Source organism: Pelodiscus sinensis, chromosome 21 (assembly GCF_052426305.1).
Source record: "Pelodiscus sinensis isolate ZL-2025 chromosome 21, ASM5242630v1, whole genome shotgun sequence".
Taxonomy (NCBI): domain Eukaryota; kingdom Metazoa; phylum Chordata; order Testudines; family Trionychidae; genus Pelodiscus; species Pelodiscus sinensis.
Genome location: NC_143072.1, coordinates 15,082,289 through 15,093,268, shown reverse-complemented (window position 1 = coordinate 15,093,268; position 10,980 = coordinate 15,082,289). Strand labels below are relative to the sequence as shown.

General features: G+C 43.1%; 1 long non-coding RNA gene across 1 annotated transcript; it reads right to left on the bottom strand.

Moving 5' to 3' along the window:
• Positions 1-517: 517 nt before the first annotated feature.
• LOC142819202 (uncharacterized) lies at positions 518-10,561 on the bottom strand. The gene is made up of 3 exons (XR_012897006.2): positions 10,491-10,561; positions 9,208-9,530; positions 518-877 (listed from the first exon to the last, which is right to left on the bottom strand). It is a non-coding gene; the product is annotated as an uncharacterized LOC142819202 (long non-coding RNA).
• Between the last annotated feature and the right edge of the window lie 419 nt (positions 10,562-10,980).

The window sequence follows — 10,980 nt, the reverse complement described above, 5'->3', positions numbered from 1 at the left end:
ACAATCTTGCATTTGCTCATCTCCAACTAGCACCCTAAATATAGCAGCATAGATGCTGTGACCCAGCTGGCTGCTCAGCGTAGCCACCTAAGACCAACTCCCTGGGCCACAACAGGATTGGACGTGGGTGTCTCATCCAAGTCTCTGCCAGGGCCGTCAAGGCCACGTTGCTATTTTTAGCTCGGGCATGTCTGAATCACACCTCCCAGCTGCAGTGTAGATGTCCCCTATGTCCTGCCCCAGCTACTCTGGACTGCTCCTTTGTCCCCATTATTGTTTCTTGTTTCTGCACCTTTTTCAGACTGGTCGCCCCTTTACATTTTCAATAGCTTCCTGATAGAGATGCCCACAGTACTTCCCTTCTGCCAGGGCCAGATTATCCATTAGGCACAGTTGGCATAGTGCCGAGGGCCTACAAAAAATTTAGGGGCCAAAAAAAAAAAAAAAAAAAAAAAAAAAAATCATAATTGACTTAAAAATAAGAAAACTGTTAAATCTTGATAATTTGTTTTTATTAGCATACGTATGCAAATATTGAAGATCAATTAAATGCAGGTGTATTACATCTTTGGTGAACCAACAACATGCAGGCATAACATACAGTTAAATCTTTACTTTGCAACGCTATTTGTTAGCAAAATCACAGATTACATCATCAAATGTCATTTCTCAAAAGCTCCCTTGAAAGTAGTGCAAGGGAAGAGTCACCACCTAATTACCAAGGTTCCCTCTAAGCTGGGCAGCAGTGTGGCCTTGCAGCTGCTTAATGAACTCTGCCCAGGAGCTCAGCAACTGTTTCTCAGGGAGCTGCTTTACAGAGGGTGTTGCACTTTTCCCTCAGCAGTTCCATGCTGGAGACAGAGTTTGCCTCTTCCATCTGGTAGGGAGGAGACAAAAGGAGAAGGGGGCAATAAGTGGATGCAGGGGGGAGGATTAAAGGGGAGGTTGGGGCATCCTGTGTGGGCTGGGAGAGGAGAGGATTGGTGTGATTACAACAACTGGGTTTGGCTGACGTTCCATGTGAAAAACCCAGTGCTCTCCAGCTTGCTGGGCTGGGAGGGGAGCAGACTGCATGGGGTAGGTAGGTGGGTGAAAGAGGGGGCAGGTGGGTGCTGGCATCTGTGTGGTGAGGTAAGGGGAGTTTTTGGGTGTCCTGACTCACTCCTGTCTGGTCTGCAACTGCTGGTGCAAGGGAGAGACAGAGGACTCTCTCCTGGGGTGGAGGAGGGGTGAGGAAGCAGGCTGCATGGGGGGGAGGGTGATATGCTGGGGTATGGGAGCAGGTGGCTATATGGGACATAGGAATGCTGCTGTGGAAATTTCATTGTCTTGTTAATGCATCAGAGGGAGGTTGGTCTTCCCTTTTCTTTTTGTGGCTGAAGTGAAGAGGGGTTGATATTGAACAACTGATTGGCAACATAATTACACTATCTTAAATATGCCAGGAAAATATGATGGGGGAAAGAATGTCACACCCACTGTTAGACTTGTAGAGCAAACACAAAACAGGGACTCCTCAGCAGTTCTAGACCAAAACATTTTTCACCTAGTGTAGCCAGACAGGAACTCCCCCTCCCCATTATATCCATCTTGCTTGCCCCTCTAAGGTGCCTCAGAGCACACAGGACACAGAGAGCAATATAATCAGCATAGTCTTTGATGCCTTAACAGAAGGCCCGGATATGCTGGCTCATTGTGACCCTGGACAACTGCAAACATAGATAAGAGGACCATCAAGCCAATCGTTGACCAAGAGGCTGCAGAAACTGCCCTTGACTAGTGCCGATATTGATATGATCACACAACTATCCCGGGAGAGGAATCTCCCGCTGAGTAAAAAATGTCCAGTACTCCCAATTTAGTTCTCTTACAAGTGTAAATTACGTTTGAAACTGCCTTGTAAGAACTGGCATCACAAAGATGAACCAGCACAATTTGGCACCTTAGATAAGAAAGAGAATACGTGACCCCATCGGTATAAAGATGACCCCAGCAACGCACTCACTTTGAGTATCAATCTATCGACTACCTGCTGGTCAGGTTAGGTGATTGACTCCCGAGGTCCACTCGGGGACACCCAGCCTCGTATTCGTCTTTCTGAGGAATTAAGTGACTGATCTTGGCCTGACTACGCTGGAATCGAGAGACGCAGAAGGGGGTAAAAATCGTACCTGTATGTGTCTTTGTACCTGTATGTGTCTTTGTCTTTGTGCACACATAGTCTTATAGAGCTCTATAAGACTAAGTTGTTGTTGTACCACCATTATTTTGGTGAACTTATACAACCAGTGTGTGTTTTCCTGTAACCATTTAAACCCTGTATTTGCTAGCAGTTAAGAAGTAGAGCAATAGCCACTGTAACCGTATGTTTATAAGTTTCTTTAATAAACCTGTAACTGTTTAAGCACCAGCCTGACTATTACTGTAACTCAGCTGGCACAATCAAAAGAATTTCCTGAGCTGATTTGACTGAGGAATTTCCTGGTCATCAGCGGACACCTAGTATCAGGAAGGAAAGATAAAGAGCTTGCTTTTGGCCATGTTGAGTTTGTTAATAGGAGGCACTCTGCCTGGAAATGTTAGCCTGAGCTAAAAATTAGTTTGGAGGGAGACAGATCCAGAGCAGACAGATCCAGAGCAGACAAAGAGAGTGGAAAGATTCATAGAATCTTAGGGCTGGAAGAAACCTCAGAAGATCATCAAGTCCTGCCCTCTGCCCAAAGCAGGACTAACCTGACCTAAACCATCTCAGCCAGGGCTTTGTCAAGATTTTACATTACAGATCTTAATACAGATCTGAGTTCTCTTGAATTGATGTTTTTCTATTGTAAAGCAGTTAGGTTGCTTTTGTAGATAAGGATTATGTGGATAGGCCTTGCTCAGTGCTCACCAACTGGTCGATCGCGATTGACTGGTCGATCACAGTGCCCCTAGGAGTTGATTGCCATGGCCAGCTGGCTAGGTTGCTGCGTCTCTGATTCAGCCCATCTGAACTGTTTAATATATAGATTTATATCTAGGTTGGTTTGTGCTGGTGGTGCGCATAAGAGTTCAACCCACCCAAGCATGAAAAATGTTAGCAGGAGCACTGCTTATTACTAGAGTGTTTGCACTTCACAGTTGCGTTTCAGAAACCCTGGGATACAGTACTACTAAATACTGTTTCTAGAGTATTGTGCCCAGTTCTGGGCACCGCATTTCAAGAAAGATGTGGAGAAATTGGAGAGGGTCCAGAGAAGAGCAACAAGAATGATTAAAGGTCTAGAGAACATGACCTATGAAGGAAGGCTGAAAGAATTGGGTGTGTTTAGTTTAGAAAAGAGAAGATTGAGGGGGGACATGATAGCCATTTTCAGGTATCTAAAAGGGTGTCATAAGGAGGAGGAAGAAAACTTGTTCATCTTGGTCTCTGAGGATAGAAGCAGCAGTAATGGGCTTAACCTGCAGCAGGGGAGGTTTAGGTTGGACATTAGGAAAAAGTTCCTAACTGTCAGGGTAGTTAAACACTGGAATAAGTTGCCCAGGGAGGTTGTGGAATCCCCATCTCTGGAGATATTTAAGAGTAGGTGAGATAAATGTCTATCAGGGATGGTCTAGACAGTATTTGGTCCTGCCGTGGGGGCAGGGGACTGGACTCTATGACCTCTTGAGGTCTCTTCCAGTCCTAGTATTCTATGATTCTATGGTGGAAGTGTATGGCCAGTATCAGCCAAAGTACTGTTATTTCGTAAATGACGTTGAACAATTGAGAACTTTGCACCATTATATCAGCTCTGAGGCACAACACATTAGTCTGTAGATTTTACACTCCTAGTGGCGTTAACATTGCCAGTGTATAATAGTACACAACAAAATGGCTGTTATTTTACAATGAAGTACCATGAATTTCTTACACAGTTCGCCACTTTCAAGAACAAAATTTAAAAAGGGTGATAAGTGTCTAGGGCATATCTCCCTAATATATAATCTAATTTAAGGGTCTACAATTATGAGTGTGTGTTGGGCCTATGAAGAGCTTAATCTGGGCTTGCCTGCTGCTTCTTCCTATCATTCCTAACACTGATTTATGGAACTGTAATGGGGCAGCATTCATATCACACGAACGCTCCTGTCTACTCAGCCCAAGCGACAAATCATACAGCCTTATGTGCAGTCACAAGCCCCTTCCAGGGTACATACTTTACCCACAACCCATCCTGATGCCCCCTGTAGTCTCTCAATTTAGTCCATAGCCCCATGCAATATCAGCGTGGTGCCTCAAAGACTTTTCCTGGAGACAATGTTCTAAACACCTCTCCACTCTGAGTTGTCCTTCCAGCCAGCCACCCTTGATCTCCTAACCTTCTCCCTTCCAGATCTAGGCTGCAATTGAGTTACCTCTAGTACCACAGCTCCTTATATAGTCCCTCCTGGCCCTTGACTGGCTGGTTTCTTCCTAGCCTCTTGGAGGATGTCTTTATGGCTCTTTTGGCCTTAGGGCCTAGCCCCATTACAGGAACCTACTATGGATATTATGGTCATGGTTGCTACAGTATTGTACACTGCTGCTAATATCTATATAGCACAAGATATTGATGTTCTGTTATTTGAGCTATATTTGCTCAAGGCTTTGGATTGTAAGCTGAGCAGGAAATTCATTTACTATCTATATTTGGGCAACTAATTCCTTAATCAAGTATGTAAGGAAGTGGTCTGTTTTGCTCAGCACAGCACACCACTCCCACAGCAAAAAGAGCGGAGAATGCTCAGGACCTCTTAAAAATGTCAGACAACCTTGGCATTTCATATTGGGCACCTGAGCGTGAAAATATTTCCACCTATATTGGACATCACTATAGGGCTAATCCAATGCCCACTGAAGTCAGTGTAAAGACTCCTATGAACTTCATGGCCTTTGGGCCAGGGAATAAATTAGTATATCTTGATAATTTACCTTTCATTTTAGGATGTCAGGGTTCAAGGTCTGCTTAAGTCACATGTGACTTTCACATCTCTAGTGCTATTTCATTTGTCTTGAACACAGAATAACTTCAGTCTAATACTACACAACCAGACAGTCTGCCCTGTGGGGGCTTCCAATTGGAAAAACAAAAGTATTGCTAGTCAGGATTGACTCAAGGGGCTTAGGGAAGTTTGTTCGATCCCTTCCAACATTGTCACTAGCTTATGCCAACACAATCAGTACCTCAAACTCAGGAGCATTTGGTTACAAAATGGTTAGAAAATACAAAGGTGAACACACACTGGAAGTCATTAATCCTAATCAAGGACTGTCATTTAAAATGAGAATTGCAGACAGCTGTTTGCCTATGATTCAAAATCCAAACAAACAAACTCCTGTGGGATCATAAGGAAATCACAGTCTTATTCCTTCCATTGTCCATTAGGCATATGTTTGGCTTGCACTGCGATATTAGAGGTGAACAGAACTGAAACATTTGGATCCAGTCCAGGACTTCAAGTTTCCATTAATGTTCATCTGTTGCAGCTTTGTTTTGGGCAATGATAAAGTTAACAGCCAGACACCATATTACCAGACCCAGTGACTGAAAAGGGGGCAGTTGCCCTGATCCCTTTAAATTGCTGCTGGAGTGCCACATGGTGCTGAGGGCTGGCAAGAGAGGGCTGGCTGATCTGGGTGGCACTGATGGCTGCCTAGCCCTAGCCCCACCCCTGCTGCCTTAGGCTGTGGCCCCTGCTGGGGGTGCAGAGTGGGCCCCCCCCACACACACACCCCTTACCGAGGGCAGACGGAGACCGCCAGCCCTCCTGCATTTTATAATTTGGATTCATGTTCCGTCACACCCACCAATACCAACAACATTTAGGAATGTTCTGGGTTTGGTTCAGACCAAGCTCTTCTCCCAGCGTGGCATTATAGCAGACAGCTGGCATAAAACAGTACTTCTTACAACAACTGACTATCCAGAGCCAGATTTTCAAAGTTGCAGATTGGTGTCAAGTTGGTTTTCCAAGAGTGCCAAAACAAATTAGCACATAAATCCCATTAAAAAAAAATCACCAATCCACTCAGGTGTCCATGTAAAACCCACTAAGTGCCTCTCTACACCATTAGATACCAAAGTACCTTTGTAAAGGCAACTGCAGGTATTAAACTACCTCCAGGTTTTTTCTGAAAGAAATTCAGGAGAATGATCACAGCACCAATCCAAAAATTTGAAAAAATTAATGCAGATTTGGGGTTTCCTAGAACAGTCTCAAGCACTTCCTTAACAATGGAGGGTGGCTAAATTTACACCAAGGCCCTTTTGTGTACAGAAGAGGGATGGCAGATATACACAGTAGGTAACTGGTTTCGATTCATCTAGACGAGGAAGATAAATACAGCAAAGTATCATTGCTAGCAATTTGTGTCTTTCAGCTTTCATCAACAAGCCTAATGTCTTAGAGAAGAGACTATTTAACAGTGTCAGAATAATAAGGTATTTAAAAAAATAAAACTGCCTCGAACTCTGTCCTCTGTCACAAGGGCAGACAGCTATTTATTTCCTGATGAAGAGGTTTCTTAAGCTCTTTACTTAAAAGTAGTCCTCTGTTTTCCATACCAGGCCAGGAGCCAGACCACAACTGTTTTCCATACCCAGACCACAAATGTTAGGCATGAATTGTAACATACATGTACATAAAAAAATCTGTTTATGGATTGGCTGCTGTAGGGTTTTGATCCCAAATGATCATCTTCAATTTTAATAAGATCAAAAGGAAATTTTATTACATTATAAATTAAATGAAAGGCTCTTTGCTCCTAAGACACCAAAAGCAATAGCATGAAAACTGCTTGGAGCTATGGTATTCATCCACATGTCTTCCCAATGTTATCTATGTGCAAGTATGCAGCTTCATTTCTTTTTCTAGCACAGGACACAGCTCATGAAACACAGACGTTTACCAAAGGCTATACAAACTTTCCTAAAGGCACAGGCTTTCTTTAATGTTGGAAAATGCTGAAAGCACAAAAAAAAAAAAAAAAAAAAGCTAAAAAATGATTTGAGGGCTGTACAAAATGCCTTACAGTCAGAGACTTCAAGAGCTCAATCTTTTTAACTTATTGAAAAGACGACAGAAGTGACTGGATTACTGCATAGAAGTACTCAATGAGGAAAAAAATACAGGTAATAAATAGTATTTTAATCTAGTGGAGAAAAGCATAAAAGAAACAATGAATGGCAATTAAAGCCAATAAATTCAAATTAGATATGCACAGTCCATTTTTAGCAGAGTAATTAATCGTTGGAACAAAGTACTAAGGGAAGTGATGGATTCTAGTAAAGACCCACTAAATCGAATGCTGAGGACACCCACATCAACTGTGGTACTCCTCGTAGTTGCAAGGAGTAAGGGAAGTCAACCTCCCACTGTGGGACTGCCTCAGAAAAATCGATGTAAGGTATGCAATTGTCATAGCTGGAATTGCAAATATTACATCAGTTTTTGTCTATTACATCAATTTGTGTATATTACATCAGTTTTCTCCTCCAGTGTAGACCTGGCCATAGTCTTTTCTTATCAAGACTGGAAGCCTTTCTCCAAGCTATGATTTGGTGAAACAAGTTAATGGGCTCAATACAGGGGTGAATGGTTGGAATTCTATGGTCTCTGTTAAACAAGAGGCCAGACTAAATGATCTAATGGTTCCTTCTGACCTTAGTCTGTGAACAAGTATAGGGAACTAACTCAAAAGCAGAGGCTGAAGGAAGGAAAAAAGAGCATGTAAAGTAATGTCAATGACTGTCAATATTGTCAGTCAAGATGAATTCTTAAGCATTGCAGTATCCCTGGCATGGCTATCAAATGCTAAATCACACTGGTGAAATAGAAGAATATATTTCAGAGGCTCAGATCCTGGAACCCTCCTGAATAAAGCCTCATTTCTCACGTAATCCCAGTTTACATGGGACTGATTATGCAAGGACTAGCTCATGCTACTAAGTATTACATAGCATCAGGTAAGCTTGCAAAATATGTCCCACGGTAAGCACAGAAGCTGACAGAGGTGTCATTAGGATAGTATCAGACACTGAAAACTTGATTTGATCATTGGACAAAAGAAGTAGGTGGAGCAGTCTCCATTGCCAGGTGATTGCTTAGCCTCTCCCAAAAGGCACCAAGAGATCCAATAGTTCCCAATGTAGACACTGAAACTTGTTCAAATGAAACTGAATTAAGATCATTTCAGCTTACTCTGGCCACAAAACCACCATCCACGGCACACGATACTTTTCCATAGATTCTCTTGGTGACAAAGCAGCTGCTACAGAGTTCACAGGAATGAACAGCAAAATCTTAGAATTATATAAGGAAGGGAGGAGTGTATAAAATATAAATGTATTGGAGTACACTGATTTCCTAGAAAACAAGCATTCTTTCCTGAAAGAAATCAGTTTTAAATCAACTGGACTACATTAATACAAATGCTCTTATGTGCAGCCAGGTATGTGGCTGTATTACAAATACATACAGAGCTCATCACAGAGTAGCAGGCAGTTCAAGACCAAAGGGGCCTACCCATCCCTCCCAGATGGATAGATAAACCCAGCATCATCACTGCCTTCCGATCTCTGCAGCATCCCACTTCTACAGGTTATTTACTTCCAAGAAACATTTCTTTTTATATGGCTATCCAAGCAGAGCAGCAGAGGGAGGTGAATTTTTTTTAATGGAATGCACTGCTAGCATTCACTAAAGTAGATGCAATTGCCCAGAATTTCCAGAGGGGGGGAAAAAAAATCAACACGGCAGCAGCATGAGCACTCCTTGTCAAGAGCACTAATGATTCTATCCTGTGCACACTTCTAATAGAAAGACAACTTATTAGCAAGGCTTTCAGTCCACTCTGTAATTTAAAGCTGAGAGCCTATCATAATAAAAATAACTGTCAGCCTTGAATGATACTGCATATGGCTAGTGTGCTGGTTTTCTGGCTGTTAGTCACATTTCAGTGGGATGCCAGTTTTATAAATCTGCCTCTGTTTTTTAATGCTTCATTATGGTGTGCCTTGCCTTTCACATATTTCTGGCAACAAGCTTCTGATAACTGGAATTTTTTTTTAACATGCTTTGACAACGTAGGGAAGTTCTCACTTCTCCCCTCATTCATTCATATGACTTGACTTTCATTTACACTATAGCTGTTTTACCCCATGTTGGCAGTGTAAAGCCACCTTGAAGTGGGTTAGACAGACTCACCATCCTGGACCACCCCTTTTCTGCTTCACTCTGTGTTGTGGAACTTCTGCATCTTCTCCTCTGGGCTCTGGTCTGGTGACTTGGTCCTCCATCCAGATCACACTATAGTTCACCTCTTCCAGCATGCAGAGCAAAACACCACTTAGCCACCAGCTCATTTGGGGCTTAATTTTCTACGTTTCTGAATTCTCTCCAGCTTCCTGCTCTTCTTTAGGAGCATCAGCCTCCAGGCTATTTCCTTTGGGTCTTGGCCATTTAACAAGCTCTGTCACATTAGTTCACTCCACTTGTGTTGTTTTTTGGTCTTTTCTGTCCTCTGTTCCCTTTGTCAAGAGAGGATACCAAGGACTAAACTCACTGTAAGCTTCTTCCTGCCTTTGTCTCTTCATAAAGGCTATGTCTAGACTGCAAGCCTCTTTTGAAAGAGGCTTTTTCAAAAGATACTTTCGAAAAAGCCTCTTTTGAAAGACAGCGTCTAGACTTGAAGCCGCTTTTTCAAAAGAGAGCACCCAGGCAGTCTGGATGCTCTCTTTCGAAAAACCCCTGTTTGCATTCAAGAACACCTTTTTTCGAAAGAGCACTTTCAAAAAAAGGCGTTCTTCCTCGTGAAATTAGGTTTACCGCCGTCGAAAGAAAAGCCGCGTTCTTTCGATTTAATTTCGAAAGAACACGGCTGCAGTCTAGACGCAGGGGAAGTTTTTTTTTAAAAAAAGGCTACTTTTTTCAGAAAAAAACCCTGAGACTGGACACAGCCAAAGGGAGGCTCTCCGAGCAATGAAGAAGGCCCAGCTCCTTGCCAGCTGGGTCTGCGAGGGAGCTGTACTTTAACACAGCTTCTAGGTCTAATTCATTCCTCAGGCTTCTGTTCACTCTTTGGTTGCCAGACTTCCCATCACAGGAGTGACAAAGCTCTTCCTCAACCTTGGTGGGTCCCCCAGTTTCAGGCAGATTACTTGCCTCTGAGACTCACAGCAACCCTCCATTTAGACTCTGGCTTGCTGTTTGTTGAGCAACTCTCATCACTGGACAGCATGCAACAAAAGAGGGGAAACCAAATTTCATAGTCTCTCATAGCCCCTCTGGGGTGGTGTAGGGTAAGACAAACACTTGTACCAAAGCCAGTCTTTTTCTAGTACTGAAATGGGGGAGGAACCCAGATCTGCCCTCTACTCCGGGTTCCAGCTCAGGGACCCTGTAATAGCAGCTGTCTATAATGTTTCAGGTAACAGCTATAAATCCATGGGCCACAGGAATTCAACAGCCTTCCCCAGCACCATCCTTACCACACGATCCTCCTTTTGGAACCAGCATGTGCTTGTTTCTTTCAGATTCCCCACATCTCCTTTTCTCCTCAAACTCCTCACCACACTGAGCTACCAGAAAGGGAGCCTTTTAACTGGTCTCAGCTGGTTCTTCATTGGCCCCATGTGTTCTGATTAGTCTAACTCACTAGACTGTGGAAACCTCCTAATTGGTTCCAGGGGCCTTACTTGCCCTGATTGGTTCTGGCAAGTTCCTGCTTGTTCTGGATTAGCCCTTGTTAGTTTACCCTGGAAACAGACTTACTCAATCTAGGGTTACCATCCTTCCCATTGACCACTCTCCTGTAACCCTCTGGCTTGACCATGTCACACAGGTTAGTCATATTTTTACTCTCTAATATTCTTCTACACTGCCAAAGAGATTTAAACTAACATTTTCCGGTATTGAAATCTATGGAACAGATTCTCATTTCTGAAGAAACTATTGTCCTTCTCTAGCATCACAGACAAT